Source organism: Anomalospiza imberbis, chromosome 8 (genome assembly GCF_031753505.1).
Source record: "Anomalospiza imberbis isolate Cuckoo-Finch-1a 21T00152 chromosome 8, ASM3175350v1, whole genome shotgun sequence".
Taxonomy (NCBI): domain Eukaryota; kingdom Metazoa; phylum Chordata; class Aves; order Passeriformes; family Viduidae; genus Anomalospiza; species Anomalospiza imberbis.
This window is the reverse complement of record NC_089688.1, coordinates 19,739,289-19,758,335: the sequence shown is the minus strand read 5'-3', so window position 1 is coordinate 19,758,335 and position 19,047 is coordinate 19,739,289. Positions and strand designations below refer to the sequence as shown.

The following is a 19,047-nucleotide window of genomic DNA, read 5'->3' as shown; positions in this document are numbered from 1 at the left end:
ACCTCCAGATGCCTACACATCTAAAACCTTTGAAACTCTCACCCCCTCATATCAGTTTCTAACACATCTTTTTGTTCAGTTCTTCTCCATGAATTTCTGCTCAGAAAGATAACTAAAATACTGTTTTCTTACACTGTTAGCTCATTCACCTGTCTCACAATCATTCTCTCCACAATCTAAGTCAGCAGAAGTGACTTGTGCTTTAGGAGTTTCATAACTTATGGAATCTTCTCATTCAGCATCTAAAGGTTGACTCCTATTTTTAACCTGTTAATGATGCCAGTCTATTTTCCACTTGTTACATTTCCAAAAGAGCACTGGTGTGCTTTCATCCATATATATGGCAGAAGCTCCATTGAAAACTTCTAAAGAAATGCAACCTATTTATCTTCATTGCCCTTAGATACAATGCCTATAAAAATTACCAACAACAGACTGCTTGGGTCCTTAGATGACTACTCTTCAAGCTGATGAGTATTGTTCTGGTGTTCTTTTGTAAAGCTCTGTTATAATTTTGCTCTTTTATTTAATGGTATAACTCTTTGGGGCAAGGACTTGGGAAGTTTTTCTGCTTTGCATTTATGCTGCATTGCTGTGGCCTGCATCGATGCCAACAGAACAATTAATAACACTTGTACAAAACTTGTACACACAACAGCCCATAAATGGAAGTACTAACATTTCTATGATCTACTGGCTATCTTGAATTGTCTTGCATACCTAACCTTTCTTCAGCATCAAGCAGGGAGAGTCTGTTTGATTAAAGATGTCATGTCTAAACACAGACTTTTAAAAAGCCTTTGCCATTTGCTGCATAGTTCCAAACACTGTATTCTACACACATTAGCTACTTTGCTTCTGCTTACTCCAGAATCAATAAAACCGGTTCCAACCTTTCAGTGGCACTGTTTGCTTCTAACTTTGTCCCTCCAAATCTCTTAAAAATGCATGAATCAACACAGCAGTCTGACAAAACATTTTAGGAGCTGATTTGATTGATGCTTCTGTAATAGGTTGCCAGTACAAGTCCTACAACAAATTAGAAAGAAATGGGAGAGCAGGGGCACACACAGGGTCTACAGAGCAAGGGTCAACTTCCTAAGTCTCACAGAGGATTCAGTGTTTCAGTGGGGGAATGGGTTTGATATACTGTTCTGAACTTCCCAGAAGAAAGATGTGGGGATCTGAGCGATTAAACACATATTGGTCATCCACACCTGTCATTTTGAAGGTAACAGCAGCCTCAGGGGTGCTGGCAACAAAATCTTTCCTATCTGTTGTCATTCCAGATGCCAGAGCTAACTTTCTCCTTGGGTCACAAAATGGATGCCAACAACCACTCCTCCAGTTCAGAGAGGGGCAGGAAGCAGCAAAATCACTCCCATATATATAAGAGAGAATATATGTTTGAGATGAAAAGAAATTCTCCTTCTTTCATGCCAAAAGGCTTGACTGGAAAGCCATGCCCAGCAAGGCTCACTTAGCAGAGCCAGCTTGAAAACCATAGTGTAAATCTGTGGTGGCACAGTTGCAGGGTGTGCATACTGCACCTAGGGGCCAGGCCTTGTAGGGTTTGTGGTTCTTGACAGGGAATGCTCAGGGTGTCAACAATTGGGCAGGGCAATGGAGAAACCTAACTTTATCCCTTGGAAAGTTCAGAAGATTAGAGCATCTGGGGAGTCAATTTACATACTTCATGGAGAGTATATAGAATTAATCAAGTGGTGATTCAGGTGATTATTTTTCTGATCTCTGGTAACAATATAATTCGTGGTGTGCACAAATGCTTTTGTTTTAGACCACATCCCTGTATGGAATTTCAGCTCAGTGTTGCCCTTCAACAGTGCCTCACTGTCAGCCACTCTGCATATTCTAGGAGCACAGGTGGGCTCTGAAAAAGAAAATAAGTAAATAATAATAAAGAGGATCCTCAGCCATCACCCTGGCTATGAGGGAGGGCTGGTTTCAAGGCGCAGGTGGCACAATCCTTTCCAGGTGACGCTGCTCAGACCTCGCCCGCACCGGGCGCGCAGAGGCGGCCGGAGCGGGCCCCGGGGCTGGCGGTGCCGGAGCGGGCCCCGGGGCTGGCGGTGCCGGAGCGGGTCCCGGGGCTGGCGGTGCCGGAGCGGGCCCCGGGGCTGGTGGTGCCGGAGCGGGTCCCGGGGCTGGCGGTGCCGTAGCGGGTCCCGGGGCTGGCGGTGCCGGCCCGGGTCCCGGGGCTGGCGGTGCCGGAGCGGGCCCCGGGGCTGGCGGTGCCGGCCCGGGTCCCGGGGCTGGCGGTGCCGGAGCGGGTCCCGGGGCTGGCGGTGCCGGCACCGCTGCTCGGCCGCTGCCCCGCGGGCCGGCCCCTGCCAAAGCCTGGTGGGTTCGGTGCCTTTGCGAGTGTCGTGAGAAGATGCCGGGACCGTGATTCGCAGGTACCTCAGGGCATCCCATCGCTGCGTTTGGCTGCTTGGGACGAAGCGGGTCCGCCGTCGGCTTTGGGAGCCGGCTGAGGCGCTTCCTCACGGCTGTCTGCATCCGTGTACCGGCTACTCGGCCGGCCCGGAGCGCAGCGAGGCTCCGGAGGGTAACGCTTGCGGCATGTGCGGGGAAGGGGAGTCCCCGGAGCGGCCACGGGAACGGGAACGCCCGGCCGGGGCTGCGCTTTCCCCGCCGACCCTGTGGGAGCCCGGCTCCCTCACCCTTCTCTCACTTTTTTTTTTTTAAATTTAATTTTTTTAAATGCAGCGAGATTGGTATTTCCTTTCCTCATTCCTGCTGAATGCTCAGCTCGTGGGTGAATAAAAAAAAAAAAGACTCCGCAGGTATCTTGGACGTAAAACTTGCCAGGAAAGGAAGTGCAAGGGCTAGAAAGAGAGCTGTATAAGTGGGCTTTGGTGTTAAATGGTAAATTCGGAAGATCTAGTTAGAAAAGAAAATTAGTAATGCAAACTGTCATGAAATTGTTTTAGAATTTTCTAAATCTTGAATCTGTCTTCCTGTCATAGTTCAGCTGATTAAAAACATACAACGGCATTAGTGAGCTGCAACAGAAGGGCGATGTTATAGTGATTGCTACAGCTGCTCTTTGTAAGTAATCTCTGGGTTGCCTTTCCTCATTCTTTTGGATGGAAGTAATGAGTGACTCTAGCCTTACAGGCTGGTGAAATACAGGGCTTTGTGTGGTATGATTATTTTCAAAGGGAATTTACACAGTTGTAGGAGTTTATCGCTCTTCTTTAGATATTGTAAGGCTTGTTTAACCCCTAGGTAGTAAGCATTTCTAATGTGGTCAGAAATATTTGTAATTCATATGCACCAGTGTGTTATGAGACTGCTTGTGAACTTGGAAGTACAGAACATCTTGTAGTCCTAGTAGTTTTAAAAGCCTCAAAATATTTTCCTGGTTTTGTTGGTTGATAGGTCCAAAACTGATAAAGCATGAATTGAGACTGCTGTAGAATTTCTAATAACATTAAGAAGGGACAATAGTAGTCACGTGGATGCAGGCCAAGATTTAGGAGGAGCATCAGCATAGGAATCTTAAATGTGCTGTGTTTTCCCAGTTTTTCAAAGGCTTTTGCTGATATATATTGGCAATGAAGGTAACAAGCTTTTTCCTTTTGGAAAAAAAGTATTTCTACTTTTCCATAATAAAAGGAATACAACCTAAATATCAAAATGAAATAGCAGTGCAAGGAGCCAAGTGAACTCATGTGTGCAGAGTTTTTTTTTTTTTTTTTTTTTTTTTTTTTTTTTTTTTTTTTTTTTTAACTAACTTTATCTGTGAACTCCCAGCCCTGGAGCCTATTTGAAATAAGATAGGAAGCTTCAGTCTTGTCACAAATGCAGCTACAACTTGTCCTGGGGAAGCCTTAGTAATGGGGTCAGGTAAAGTTCAATGAACTACCAAACCAGCACTATTTCAGAAATGCTAAGGTGCTCTTTCCACTGATCGCTCCACTCTCTCTGCCTGTTATTAAACTGGTAGTTTTTACAACATCAATAAAGAACTTTCCTACCCAATTGCCCCAGACAAAGGCCTGAAAGCTAGGTTTAAACTATGAAAACTTTGTGTTAGGTTCATTTAGATTGTTTTGCTGTGTCAAATAGTCACTTGAGTTCAAAAGTTCAGATGAACCATGAACTTTGTCATTTCACAGCAGGCAGTTCTACAAATATAATCCGAAAGTGAAAAAACATGGTATATTTAAGGTGCGTTTGTTGTTCTGTGGGGAATATACTTGGAGTTCTGCATTCGCAGCGTTCTGCTCGACTTAAAAAAACCTTTTAACTATTTAAAAGACAAAAAAACCTAAACACAATTAAGCCAAATAATTCCTTGATCTCTGACCTTTTAGGCTTTCAAACCAACACATATTCAGTGACTAATCATTACTGCACAAACTAAACCCAGCTAATCTTCTTAATAAATTGTGAAGTCTTGTATGTCTCATGGTTTCAGTGGTGGCTTTTCTCCCTGTCTGGAACATTGCAGAATATCAAAACAAATGGGTCATGGCTTTATGTATTTGTTTAAAGTTTGAATCTATGTCATCTCATGATATAGTCTTGAATTGAGAAGGTTTTACAAGCCTATGTGAAGTATAAGACTGGTAGGAATGAAAAATCAGTCAATGCAATTTTCACCTACTTGCTAGAATATAAAAATGTGTGGACAAAACCAGTTTGTTCAAAACTATTTTATAAATGTGGAAATTTACCAGAAACTGAAGAGTCTGTAATAAATTCAGCTTCTTTTCCATGAAAAGGAATTCCTTATGCATACTCTCTTCCTCCTCCTAGTAGGTCTGGAGTCTCAATCTATCAGGAAGAAGCTGCTCTTTTTATTTTTTTTTCCCAGACTTCAATTTGGAATTATAAGTAAATTTAGGCTGTTGTCACAGACTGTTCATTAAGTTGTAATCCAGAACAGAAAACCTCCAAACCCAACAGGATGTTATCTGAAATATATTTTCTGATTTTTGCATTAAATAACTTCTAATTTTTCCACTTTTTGTGATGCTTTATAAGGCCTGAGACTGCATATGGGGGCTTATCATTTGATTATAACAATCTAGGAACTTCTCATTTAAGGAACACAAAATAATTACAGATTCTTGATATAATTTGGTCTCTGTATGAAGCACATGCTTTTGGCAGAAGGAGTAATTTAATTGTTTGAAATAATTTGTGTATCCTTGTGTTACTCAGAGAAGAACAGATATGGACATAGAGAAGAAATTAGCAATCATGTTCTTTGTGAACAGCAGAGAGAGGGTGAGGAAACATCACATTTAGTGGACATCTGCCAACAGTTCACCAGCTGTGCTGCGATGCCCATACTTGCAGCTGAGATTGTGACTGAGCTTGTGATGTGAGCTGTGATTACTACTAGCGTCATTACCCTACCTCCTTCCTCTTTCTGAAGGTTTGTGTCTGCTGAACGGAAAAATTATACATTGTGAGAGAGTGCATTGCCTGTCTTGTCTGATAGTTGCCAGTGTTGGTTTTCTCAGGCACTTCTGTTGCAGCATCTTGACCAGGTGCACCAATTCAGGGACTGGTGACACCGAACTCGTGAGCTACCTCTGCTGCAGCAGGCATGAGCTCTCTTCCTGCTGGCAGGCTGTCCTGGAAAAAGCCAGGGAAACAAAAGTAGAATTTCCAGAATACAAGCCATGCATTTCTGTAGCAATAGCTTCCTACTAGTGCTGGCAGGAAGCTTTATGTAATGCACCAGTGATTTTCAGCATGAGCCACAAACCTACTCGGAAGTTTTGATTATAACCTAATTTTTTATATGCATGTAAGTCTTTCCTCAGTCCCCTTGTGCTGGGTAAAAATCACAGAGCAGTAGATCAAGCTTTCAGGATTTTAGATCTAGGTGAGGAAGACTGTTTACTGAGAGCTCTCCTGCCCTGCCTTCCAGCATTCCTGGAGGTGGGTTGGTAGTAGGGAAGTCATTTATCACATCTGGGCAGCCTTCCATAACATGGTCAGCAAGTGACCTCAGAAACTGTGATACAGACTGGCTTCAGAGATGGCTTTAAGCCAACTGAGCATTCTGTAATTTCTGTGAGAGCTCACTGTAGAGGAGGTACAACATATGGACAGCCTTCCTAAACTGCTGTCTAACTTGAAAGCTGGAGAGAATTTCAGGGGTGGTGGTGGTTGTTGGTTGGTTTGTTTTTGCAAGGTGCAGTTTAGACCAGAGTCCTGTGTAAGCTTTCAGCTGAAGGGAGAGTCAACTAAAGATGAGGTGGCCTTCACTGATTGCAGTGGCATAGCAGTAGAATAGCTAGGAAGGATAGGCTGCTTTTCTGCTATTCTGAACATGGCCAGTGACTGTAAACACAGTGCTCTTTTTTCCATTTGGGAACATGAGCTTTACTGAAAAATATTCTACTGCAACCAGGCTGCAACACTAATAATGTTAATGCAACACCATACTTTTCATTGTATTGTCTCTTTTATTCAGCTTTAGTGAGATGATAGAACAACATTTATTTACTTCTAGGTATCTCTTGCAACAAACAGATGTTCAGGATCTAATTCATTGTGGTGGGTTCTAACAGGTGAAAGCTAAATAGGGCTCCTGTCTTTATCATCACTTCCCCTAAATGTGTAGTAATTGTAATGCAGTGCTTTTAATGTATTTTAGAGTCAGGCTGAGAAAATAAAAATATTTTTTAAAAAGTGCAACTCACTTTTTTGTTAGATGTTTCTTCCTCTAGGTCATCTCAGTTCTGTGTGGGTATGATTAGCAAAAAACTGATAGTCACTGAGATTAATTATGAAAGCTATGTGAAAAAGGTCAGACTCCTCTAGTACCATTCATAAATTAGACTGCATTCATCTCATATTGTTTTGACTGAAGTAGAATAATAGTGGTGATAAATGCAATACATTTTTCTATTCAGACTGCTTTTAATGGGAGTGATCAAATTATTTAGTGACTGGAAATAAGTCCAGGATGGGAGAAAGACTGGCATAGGAATTGTATTGCTCATTAAGGCTTGAATTACTAGCTTTTCTAGCTAATTATAATTTGTTTTTTGTTTTAACAACTATGACATTTACTAAGATTTGCTATTAATTATAATTGTATCAATAACTTTATTTAGGTTACTTGTGATCAGCACAGAAAGAAAGCACATTGCCTGCTTTGAGAATGATGAAATTCTGGGGTTTGTTGATTTAAGCACCTAAAATGGTGTCAGTTTTTCTCAAGCTTCTTGACATTTCAAATGTCGACTTGAAAACCTGAAACAAAAACTGGATTTCAGATACTAACCTCTTACTGGTCCTTTTGCACATATTTGGGAAAGAGAATTTTCAGTGGTATTTTATCCTTTTGGCTCAGCTTGCAAGTTAAGTAATATTGAAAAACCATTAAGGTGATTTCAGAAACGTTCTGTTTAGACTTGACATAAAAACATTTAAAATATTTTTGGATGACAATGGTGGAAAATTTGTACACTTTTTCCCAGAGTGGTTGAACAATTACTAATTTAGTGGTTCCTGGTCTTATCTATACAATGCAGTAGAGGCTTTGAACTTCTTTTTCAAATAGTGTCCTTTCAGAGTAAATATTAGTGTTACCTTTTTACTTCATAAACGCATTGTTCCTTTGGTTAATTGTTAGATTTACTGGTCCTCTGGGGGCTGACATGGAGTTTAAAATGAAGTCACTTAAACTAAGGGCTGAACAACAAAAAGCTGAGACTGGCACTGACAGCACAGAGACCAGGCTAGTGCACTAGTGTATGTCTTTACTGTGTTAACAAAAAGTACATCAAAGGTGCAGGAACCTGATCCTCTGACTGCTCAGAAGTCTGAAAATAATTTGGTAGTAAGGTGCCTTCCCAGAAGGGAAGTGGTAAACTGCAGTCCCAGCTCTAAGTCAGTGTGGTCAGTCTTGCACTAGTTTGGGCAAAGAGTCAGTGCCTGCAGGAATTCCAGTTTTACCATTGGTCCACAGGAGCGGAGAGATATTACTTCTATGGCTTGCCCAAGAGTTTATGTCTCTAATTGCCTTAACAGGAGTGATGAAATACACAGCAGAATACTTGTGAATGGCTAGGAAATAGACTATGAAAAAAACAGGGAATAAATGAGAATGTTAGTTGTAAGAATTCCAACAAGAATTCTGTCTTCATTTTTGTCTGCATTAGGATTCTCAAGTACTTTGACATCCTGCTAAGGATACTGTCAAGAGACATCTTTGTTTTGAACTTATTTCCCTTTTTCCTGTCAAAGAAGAGTCACTGACAGCAGGCTAGCCATATATTAACATATGTTTCATATGCTCGTCATCATCAGATGAGGTACCTGGCCAAGCTGTGGTTAGCAATTCTTTGCATTGTTTGTGGACTGCAAGACTGTAGGTTGCCTAAGCCTTCAGGACTATCTCCTCTCAGACAGTTGCTCAGCTGCTCTGTTCAGCTCTGCTCCCCTATTCTTCAAATTGCTTTTACTATAACTGCTAAAAGCATTTTTTTTAGCTTAGATATTCTCCTGGCTAGGTAGAAGTGAGAAACTGTCAGTACCGGCTTCACAGCCCATAAAAGACTCTGTGCTATTGATAGTTTTCACCACAGTATTTTGGAAAATGTACTATTGTTGGAAACGTCCAGGGTGCATAGCTGTACCCTGTGGACCTGCCCAAGGCCACACAGTACAGTGGCCTCCTTGCTGGTTTGTTTGTCTCCACATTGGGATGCCAGAACTGTCACTGGCTTGTCCTGTGCCCGAGGAAGTTATCCCACTCGATTAAAAACTCAAGAGGATTCACTACTTCAGTGTAATGACAATGCTGCTGAAAGTCAGGGCATCCACTGCTGCAGTCTGATATGGCCAGTTCTTTAAACTCAAGTTCTGCATGTGTTTGGTTTTAATGCTTTGAACAAGCTTTACCCATTTCCACAGGAGCTGTGGAAGTAGTGGACTTTCTGATGGCATGTTTCCAGCTTGAACTGGAGAGTGCTGTTCATAGAACACTTCCATAATTGGTTTTAGCTTTGTAAAATCAGTCCAAGGAAATAAATTTCTTTCTTCAAGCAGTTCACTGTCCAATCAGTAGATGACTGCCTTTCAGACTATCTCTTTCCCTTGGTTCACAATTCCCTACTGTCACTGACTAATTTTTCAGCCTACATCAGGGACATATGACCTTTTTGTAGTTTTTTGTTTTCTCTGAAATAAAGAGATCTCAGCTGGTGAATCTGAAAGTTTGTGGACATGCTGGAGATCAGTATCTGTTCCAAGGTCAAATAATGCTGTACTTCTTTATTTTCCAGTTTGGATTCCATGTGCTTCTTAATCTATAAGGTATAATTCCTTAAAATTTATCTGCTTTAATAGTATTTTCTTTTATTCTTTCTCACGTGAGCCTCATATAAATACCAATAGGGAATGACACAGCTACCTCAGCTGTTCTGTTAGTATAGGAAATAAGCTTTTTCAGTAACACTGTATTTTAATGGACTGGCTGTCACAAAAAATGCACAGAAAGCACGGCTCAGGCAGAGAAGAACACAGGGAATGTCCTCTTCTACCTCCACTTTGGGGGCTGGTTATCTTCTCACACAGACTTGGAGTGCTTGCAGGAGGCTTGCTTGAATGTAAGTGGGAGGGAAACTCTGGGATACAGGGATATCTGCTTAGAGAAGTGCACAGAGGAGAAGGACAAGGTAAAATCAAGGGTTGAGAAATTTTTGGATTAAGAAGATGGATTCATCGTATCTGTCAGTGGCACTTTCAAACAGTCCACCTTTTAGATGTTCTTGCATCTGTGATCTCTGCTCTGAAAAAAATCTCCACTTGCATTCTTTCATCTTACAGCTGGAATATTGAATAAGTGACCTTTTCTGACTCAGACACATTGTTGTCTCTGACCTCCTCAAATCATAGCTTCACCTTTGCTGCTGCCAGATGCCTGACTGCTTTCCATCTCCCCTCTCTCTGCACCTCAAGAACTGTCCTTCATTCCTAGCAGAGTCTTTCCTGTTGGTCTGTTTCAGAGCTGCTTTTCTCACCACTTGCCTCTCAGATGATTATAAATGACAGGCATTTACATTTTATTCCACTTTAGGAAAGCAGCTTCCATATGGAAAACACATTTTATTTGATGTTGGATTTATCCAGGAGCTGATCTTAGTCATAATAACTGTTTCTCATTCAGGGCTGCTGCTTTTCTTTCTGTATTTTCCAGCTGGACTGTTTGAGGCATAGGAGGTCAAGTGACTTGTCCCAGACTATGAGTCAGTGCTGTGAATTTGGATAAGTACCCAGTATCCTAAAGGCTCACAGTCTTCTCCTCTGACCATCACTAGACCATGCAGCATCTCTGAAAGGATTGGCACTATGGAAAAATACAAATTAAGAATACTGAGTTTGAATCTTTAATTCCCAGAATGTAGTTATTGAGCCTTGTTCATATTACAATGAAAACATGTTTTTTTTAAGTAAATAAACCATGTAACAGCTTTTTGCGTTTTGGCTTTGTCTGTTTCTCTGCCCAGCTAAGTAGTGGCAAAATGTTTTTTATCAGCAGCTAATACAGGAAGCAAAATGTGAAAGGGAAGAAATCTAGAAATGTTTGGCCTAACAGTGGCCATGATTTAACAGATATTTTGGGCAGACTGGCTCTTTTGGAGCTGCTTGCAATTGAGTGCCTCCTCCATTTAATTAGAGAATACTGCTGTTTATAACTTGAGGTTAAATTCTGCTCTTTATTTGTGATATATATTGTGTTTTCCCAAGGGTACCTTCTGGAATGCTTAGCTAATACCTTAATTAAGACATTTTTGTTTTCACAGCAGCTCCAGTGTGTAGAGGATACGCCCTCATCTTATGAAGTATGACAAAAGTGCAGGGAAGTTGGTTCAAGAGTTTCTGCTAAGTTTGTGACTCCGGTCTGAGATATTTAGGCCTGATTCACTGGCAAAAAGAAAAGTTGTTGCTTATGATTTAAAAGATTTTGGCTGTTATTGGCTGTTTGAATTCAATACAAACTGAATACAAAAATTACTTGTTCGTGAACAAGATCTGTGTTTCCACAAGATGCCATTTCATAGAGCTGATCCCACAGAAACTTCTGTCACAGGTTTTGGACTGATAAGCCCCTCTGACTTGTTGTCTAGCTCAGTGAAGGCAACATGAAATCTTCTGCAGACACGAAATCTTTTGCTGAGGTCTGATCAAATCTTTTTGTTTTCTTTCCCTATCCACTGCTCCTCATCCCCAAGCTGACTCCATGCAAGTGTGAAATAGTGGTCTCCCAAACCAAGTCTTAAGCCTTTGTTCTCAAGCACTTTAGTGCTGGGCATTATCATTGGAATGTATTGATGGGGCAAAGGTATTCTTTCAGGGAGCAGTGGTAGAGTTGCACTGCAGCTTTCTCTAACTCCCATGTCTGAGGAACATGAATGTTCAGGTTAAAGAGAGTAGTGAAATTATGGGCAGTTGAAAAGAGACTTTTAGAGTGCAAAATGATTCTATGATTCTACGCTTCTGGTCAGCTAAGCAAGTTCTGGAGATGACTGGTTCCTAAGTCAAATGTTATTGACAACTGGAATTTGTAACACAGTGCTGATATTAATTTTCCTTTAGATTATCTCCCCTAGGTAAACATCACTGTAGCAAATCTGAGACCCTTCCTCCATACATGCAAAATAACCAGCTAAGTTTAAATTTAAATTTGAATTTAAAATTTGAGTAGTCTCTATACAGGGGGAGATACAAATGGCATTCTCATTGCTGCTTCCTAAAAATACCGAGTAAAGGGGTTTAAGCCCAGCATAATTTAAGGTTACATTAAAAAAAATGGGCACAGATGAAAGGACATCCACATGCCATAAGATTCCAAGGGAAATATTTAAAGGTTAGCAATTCTTATAAGATGTCTGCTCTTTGAAATTTGATCCTTATGGAAATTCATATTCTCATGAAAATTTCAACTCCTAACAGACTAAAACTGAAGAAAATCTGTCTGGTTTTGATTTTAACTGGAGTCAAAGCTGTTCTTTCAGTATTGTACAACTTTGAGGAGACTGACTCTCATAGCTGAGGCTAATTTTTTTCTGAAATGTTAGATGAATCAGGGCATTAGAGTCAAGGTTCTTATTATAACGCCTCTCTAACCAACTTCATGTAATCATGTGCACACATAACTTTTTAAATTCATTTTGTCTATCAGTTTGCACTGATATATGCAGAGTGAGGAAGTGTCACATATTGCAGAAGGGAGGGAGTGTTGGTTCCACTTGATTTTGTTTTGTTTAAGCTTGAATTTGAACTCTGCATGTAGAATTTTCCAAAGAATATCTGTCTTGGGTACTTCTGAGACATAGACACTTGTAAAATGGAGAACATCTGGTTCAACATTGTTAATCTCCATTTGAAGAATGCCATTTAGTTATTACTCAGACTTTATGGTGAAAAGAAAATATTTTGGTTTTCAACATTATCTGTTGTTTTTCTGCCTTTGAAACTTTTCTGGGATAGTGTGGTGGAAATATAAATAAGATGAATGTGTTATGCAAATGAATTTTTTTTTTGTCTCTGTAACTGAAAAATGTTTTGGTTTAGTGCTAGCTTGTCTGAAATGATAGGTAACTCTAAATAGCAAATTACAGTTCTGCTTGCTTTATTGTGGGGCTGTAGTATGCAAACTTGCAGTGCAAACTTGCATTCAAATGAGAGAAAATGAGGGCTAGGGAGGCTTGCCTGGTTTTTCACCTGCTGCAGTGAACTTCTGACTTCACAGAATTTGTGTAAAGCCTAGAAAAGCATTAAGTTTTACAGCTACTGGTCTTTCATCAAATCATTGGTAGCAACCAGTGACTGAAATACCAGTTGCTCCCTTGGGTTTCATATACTCAACACAAGAATACAATTTGACTTTCATTCTTTCCCATTTTGCTTTCGCTCTCATTTAATAAAAATTACCAAATATTTTGTAAGGTCTACATTGCTATGTACTTTGTCAGTTTCCCATAACTGTATCCAATAAGGAGAATGAAAATGTTTACTTTTCTTTTTTTTTTTTTTTAATTTTTTTTTTATTAGCCCTTTATATGGCATTTAACAATGACTTTTTCTTTCTTCCACAGTACTACAGTACTTTGCTAACTGGCAAATGATAATTTTGTTCATGACACAGATTAAGATAATGTACATATTAGTAATGTTCCCCATCAAATGACGCTTTTACCTTTTGAATTTCCACTACCCAATCTTTTTGTTCCAGAAACTTTGCTCTTGAGGTTAGTTGCCAAACACAGGAAGAGGTAGTTTGCATCAAAGGGTCTGCCCTGTTGTTGAAAATGGTTAAAAATATGAGAACACTCACTTTATTTCCAAGTTTAATTTTTATTTCAGTTATCACTGAGCTTTTTTTTTTTTTTTCTAATTGGTAAGGAAAATACTTTGATTTAATTAAGTGGAAGCACATCTTCCAAAAATTTTCTACTTTGAATAATTGGAAAGTTAAATTAAGCTAGTTCTAGTAGTGTTTTTTTTGGGGGAGGGGGAAGGTACCTATATGTGTAAGATTTCCTCTGAAATGAGGGGGGAAATCTGTAGGAAATCTCTTTAATTCTTATTGATTTTTTTTTTTAATCAGTTATGACATGGTGCACCAAGAATGACTATTTCCCTCTCCCCCCATCCTCCATGAATTCTTCAACAAGTAGCAAATTATTTAAGATAAATGCCTACTGCTGTAGACAGCTGCCAGAATAGAAGTGAAAATAAACTGGTGAAAGGAAACTGCCCAGTTCATGGAAAGGGCAGCAACGATATAGTGCAGCAAGTCCATGACACTTTTGGATACACATGCTGAAAGACTTACCCTGGCTGGCCTGCTACAAATCTCCCAGTAATTCATTAAGGGGAAACGCTTCTTGCAACATTTCACTCCTATTTTAACACCCTTTGTCTTTAACTTACATACTCACTGGGTTCATTCCTATGTCAAGTGAGCCTCAGTGAAACCAGTTTTTCATTCCTGATAGACCATACTGTTTTGCTCGAGTAGAAAGATTAGATGGATGCTTTTACTGTAAGTATTTTAGCAGTTTGTGGTATTTTTTCAAGGCTTGGGGTCAAAAGTAGGATATGATTATTGTGATCCAGTAAACAATGTAGAACGTAGTAACTTGACTAGTGACTGAAAGAGGCAATTTTGTCATGTTTTCCCATAACTTTGAAGAAACAGTTATTCTCTAAATATAATGCAGTCAGATATGTATTAAGATGGAAATACAAAATCATGTCCTGGTTGTTCTAATCTGCTTCAAATCTTTGAAATCATGGGATTTATTTTCATTATCATGGGGCCAATTTGCTACAGTTGTCTGGGGAGGGATCCCATTAACTTCACTCTGATTTTTTTTCTGAATGCTGGCCATGGGATTTGACGTGTTTAAACAAAGCAGCTTGCCGTTTATTTCAGCTAGTATTTAGTTACATGAAGTGTCTCTGTTCCTCCTTATGTAACTTTACAATCCTGAAGACAGTTGTAGCAGAGTCCTGGTTTAGTAATTTTGTATTTCTAAAACAGATCAGAGTGATGGGAAAATGCTTGAATTTACACAATACTGCCTCAAATATGTTGGCAAAAAACTGGGTCTGGATAACCTGAGTGTATCCACAGGAGCTGAACTTTCATCTTTGCTCATAGTTTACAGTTTGATGGTATTAGGTTGGGAGGGCAAAGTATGGCAATACCAGTACCTCTGGTATAGTGTTGGTGTTTTGTTGCTGTTAGTTTGGAGGGATGGGGGGGAAGGTTGTTAGTTTGTTTTGGAGGTGTTTGTTTGTTTGTTTTAAGTGTAATAGATACATAATGGCATACTGGCAGGTGCTGTAATACTTTGAGCATAGTTTGTGAATGCATCCATCAAGAGAAAGTTTGAGTGACTCTATCAAATGGACAATTCAAGAAGCAATCTGTTTTACATTAGTAAGTTTCTGGCTACAGATTACAGGGTTTTTAAAGTCTTGTTGTTATTTCCCAGTTTATAAAATAGCTCATCATCGATGGTATTCTGTGTAGCCTTTGGATTCCATTCATAAACCTTTACAGTTTGATGGGATTTCCATGGCTGAGACACATTCCATTGAGCATATGCAAACATCCATACGTGTGCATGTTTCAGTCTTATCTGTAGAAAGGAAACTCCTCTTTATTGGAGGTATATAAATAAAATGTCATCTGAGTGAAAAAATGTTTATACTGGGCCAAGAGTGGTCTGCATGTTCACATTGGTCCAGTAAGAAAACTAACCTCTGTAATACTTGGAAATTTTGTTTCGTGGTTGTTTGTTTGTTTTAAAATGTTTTTTTATAGAACTAGCATGTGTCCCTGAAGGTACTACAAGCTAGGCTGCTGGAACTCCTGTTAACTCTTCTATGGGTTTAAACTCAGAAAATCAGCGAGCTGCTGTTTCTGGTTTTACACAAATGGTAGTTGCAACTAGGACAGAAACTTCCAATGTTAGAAAGGAATCCCTCTGCACAGTGCTTTTTTTTTTTCACTCTCTGCAATAAGTTTGAGTCTTCAGCACCTTTTTAAGTGTACGTGATTAAAACATTCTCATGCTTCTATGTGGGTGTATGTTTGCTGTCCATTTCTTAAAAATCCAGAGGAATCCATGTTTGGCATGGTGCAGAAGTGCTTGACACTCTTTCTTATTATACACACAGAACATAATTAAAGTTTCCTTTTCACCCTTACATCTTAGCATTGCTGTCTTTCCTCTGGGATTATATTCTGTGTCTAAATATTGTTTAAAGTGCTATGATTATTTAAAAAATCTCTCCTTGCTGTGACACATAAATGCATCTCCTACATGATGCCCTGTGTTTTCTATATTTCTCCTTTTCAGAACATTAGAAATTGACATATATGAGAACTGAACATTTTAGAGGGCATGGTCTTGCTGCCTAAGAGCAATGAGCTCCTGAAGCACAAGTAATATGCTTAGAAAGGAAGCAGCATCACATAAAATGTGATTTTATTATTTTTTTTTCCCAGAATTTAGGCTTGGGCCCTGGTACACTCCCTAATTTATCTTGAATTTATTTCTTTATGGGAAGACAGAGGCAAAAATATTTGTATTACTGCTGGGAGATATGGCAGAGCAGTTTGTTAACCAAGTTCTGAGGGAGACTTTGAAAGACTTAAGAAAAACGTGTACCTGAATCTTATCAAGTCTCTCAAGGAGTCTGACACCTAATGTGCCTTTACCAGAGGTGAAATTTTCTCTTATTTTGTTTACCAACCTTACAAATGTAGGTTATTCTGTTTCAGACCACAAAGTAGGCCTACTTCAATATTAAATTAGCTACTGCTTTCTTCCCTCTTGTTTTGTTTATACTTGTTTGTTAATTACTTATTTAGGGGTCAGCCATAGGTTTAGATTTAGGTTTTGTTTGTTTGAGGTTGTAAAGTAAAATATCTTTAACTACCAGAATGAGGTGAGTTACAGGAAATGTTAGGGAGGAAGAAGGACATGTAGAGAGCAGCAGGTTTCAGAAATGTAAGTTTCCAGGTTCTAGAGCCTTGGAGATGCATAGGCATGTATAAAAAGACTTGCAGAACAGTGCATGCTGAAGTGAAATAGCTATGTGTTTTCTGAATTGGGTCACAAAAATCCTGAATTAGCTCATCTCTACCTCAACCACTTGAGAATGGAGCCAAGAGCCTGTTTGAGTTATCGAAGAAGCAACCATGAGAGAGGACTAAAGGCACAGTGTGATAGTCATGTACCCTTTTGTATATTTGAAGTTCTCCTTGCTTTGCTCCTGGGACTCTCTCCATCAGCTAATTCTGCTATGAACAGCTGAGTATTTACCAAGTGGTAAAAAAAGCAATTTACCTCTAAATTCAGGACATAGGATCATTTAGAATTGAGTTGAGGTTTTACAATTCCTTGTGGCAGTCATCCTTCAGGTGAGTTGGAACAGCTTTTTCTCCTAGGTAAATAAAACTTTGAGTCTTGGATTTGGATTCCCCTTGCTATCATCATGCTAAAATGCATTACAAAGAAGCCAATCCCATCACCACTAAATTCTAGTAAAACTTTAATAATTTGTGAAATCATATGCCACAGTTGATGGTTACTTAGTAAACAGAAAAGAGAACATAAATTGAAGTGCATTGCAAAGCAATTGGATACATTTAAATGAATACCCCTAAGCCAGCAAGCCTGGTGTGAGTGAGTGTGCTGGTACTGGCAAGTTGAATCTTGTTTAAAAGGACAGGTGGAAATCAAGGCATTTGCTATATCAGTAAAATAACACTGGGAAAAAGGATGTGTATGACTGAGTGATGAAATGTGCCAGATAAAGCAAAAACACCAGGTTTTCTTCACCTTTTGGTTGGTAGGTAGGTAAGAACTGATCCACTGAACAGTGCTGCACAGGTACAGAATAACTTGGAAAAGTCCAAGCTGAATTGAAGTCACAGTGGCTGGAGCAGAGAGGGTCAAATATTTTGTAAAGGTTAGAAAGAAGAACAAGTAAAGTTCTCTTCAGGACAGCTGTGAGTTGGGATGATGGCTTACTCCTGTGTCTGTCTGACAGTGAGTTTTCTTGGAGAAGTGAGCAATAGACAACAAATGAAAAATTCATTGTTAATCTTCTTCTGTTAATGCTGTAATTTGTAGAAATTATTTCTGCTTATCCAGAAGGACATTGACAAATTAGCTAAGGAAAAAAAAAACAACCCCTTAATTTCTGATGAGATCTTGTTTAATTGTAAGAAATTTTATGTCCCACTGACTTCAATTATGTCTTAGTTTTAGGATGTTTTCCCCTTTTGGTTTCTTGTCATTTCCAGATATTTTTGGTCTGGTTTCCAGAGAGCATATCTGATTTACTAGCTCCCTTTTAACTTGAGTTACAAAGTTTTAGAAGATCAATAATAGTTTTTCTTGCTATGAAAAATGAAGTTCTCAATGAAAAAGGCTTTTATATGGTGATTGATAGGTCTACTGTATTTCTGGTTTTAAAATTCACTTTGTTCAATTTTTTTTGTAAAACAGAATAGTGTGACTATTACATTCTATTCAGACAAGTCCACTATAGGCATTCAGATGTCAAAATGTTTCAAAAACATATAAAAAATAAAGAAATGAATAGAAGCTTCCTTGTTCCTTAAATTATTACTGTGTTACCCTGAACTGTAAGTGAACCCTTTTTGCTTATAAAAGAAGCAGCTGTTCATGCGATTGAAACCATGGTTCATTACAAGCTGACCCCAAATTCAGGAGTAAAACTTCCTCTATTTTACTACAACTATTCAGACATGGAGTAGAGATAAACAGTAATCAAAATCAGGATGAAACTTGACTGGGAAACACTCTATACTCTTTGGCAGAATTATAGCAGCTTTTGGATCACCAAGAGTGATATAATGTTAAATGACCCTAAAACATTCCCTTCTCAAATGCAGCAGGTCTGTGCTGCCAACTCTGTAGCAAACAAAGGCTGATTGTAATGACTCCTTAAGCATAAGAGTATAGAAACGTTAATTATCACATATTTTCACATTAAACATTTACAGAGAGTCAAGATGAAAATGGACTTGTTTATGATGATTTCCCACTTCTTTTTGGGTAAGCCATGTGATTAAAACAGATTCTCATTGTGTGTGTCTTATTTGAGTTTCATATCTTTCCTAAATGGTTTTGCTTTTTAGCTAATTTTGGAATTAGGACTGGATGTGAAAGTAACAAAAGCAGCCAACGTGCTAGTACCCAGTTTTGAAGATGTATGTCTAGAATAATGTCATACCATTAAAAGATGTAAACTAAATTAATGCTCATTACTAGCCAACTCTTTTATAAATGAAGTAGGGCAGTGACATAGTGCCTTGGATGTATGTTTCTCTCTTTTGGTCTATTGTGTTTGTTATTCCTCTTCTGTAGCTCCCTTGTTTGTTGTTGTCCAATTTTGAGACACAGCACTGTTTTCTAGTATTATTCATGACCCATATAACAAGACTCAGAGATGAGATCCTTTACCATTTACTGGGGGGCTACACAGAGTCCC

At 39.1% G+C, this 19,047-nt stretch overlaps 2 long non-coding RNA genes across 2 annotated transcripts; one reads left to right on the top strand and one right to left on the bottom strand.

The window, feature by feature from the left end:
- Positions 1-1,916: 1,916 nt before the first annotated feature.
- LOC137478108 (uncharacterized) lies at positions 1,917-12,525 on the top strand. The gene is made up of 3 exons (XR_011001398.1): positions 1,917-1,995; positions 2,991-3,072; positions 10,806-12,525. It is a non-coding gene; the product is annotated as an uncharacterized lncRNA (long non-coding RNA).
- LOC137478109 (uncharacterized) lies at positions 9,717-14,686 on the bottom strand. The gene is made up of 2 exons (XR_011001399.1): positions 13,202-14,686; positions 9,717-10,348 (listed from the first exon to the last, which is right to left on the bottom strand). It is a non-coding gene; the product is annotated as an uncharacterized lncRNA (long non-coding RNA).
- Between the last annotated feature and the right edge of the window lie 4,361 nt (positions 14,687-19,047).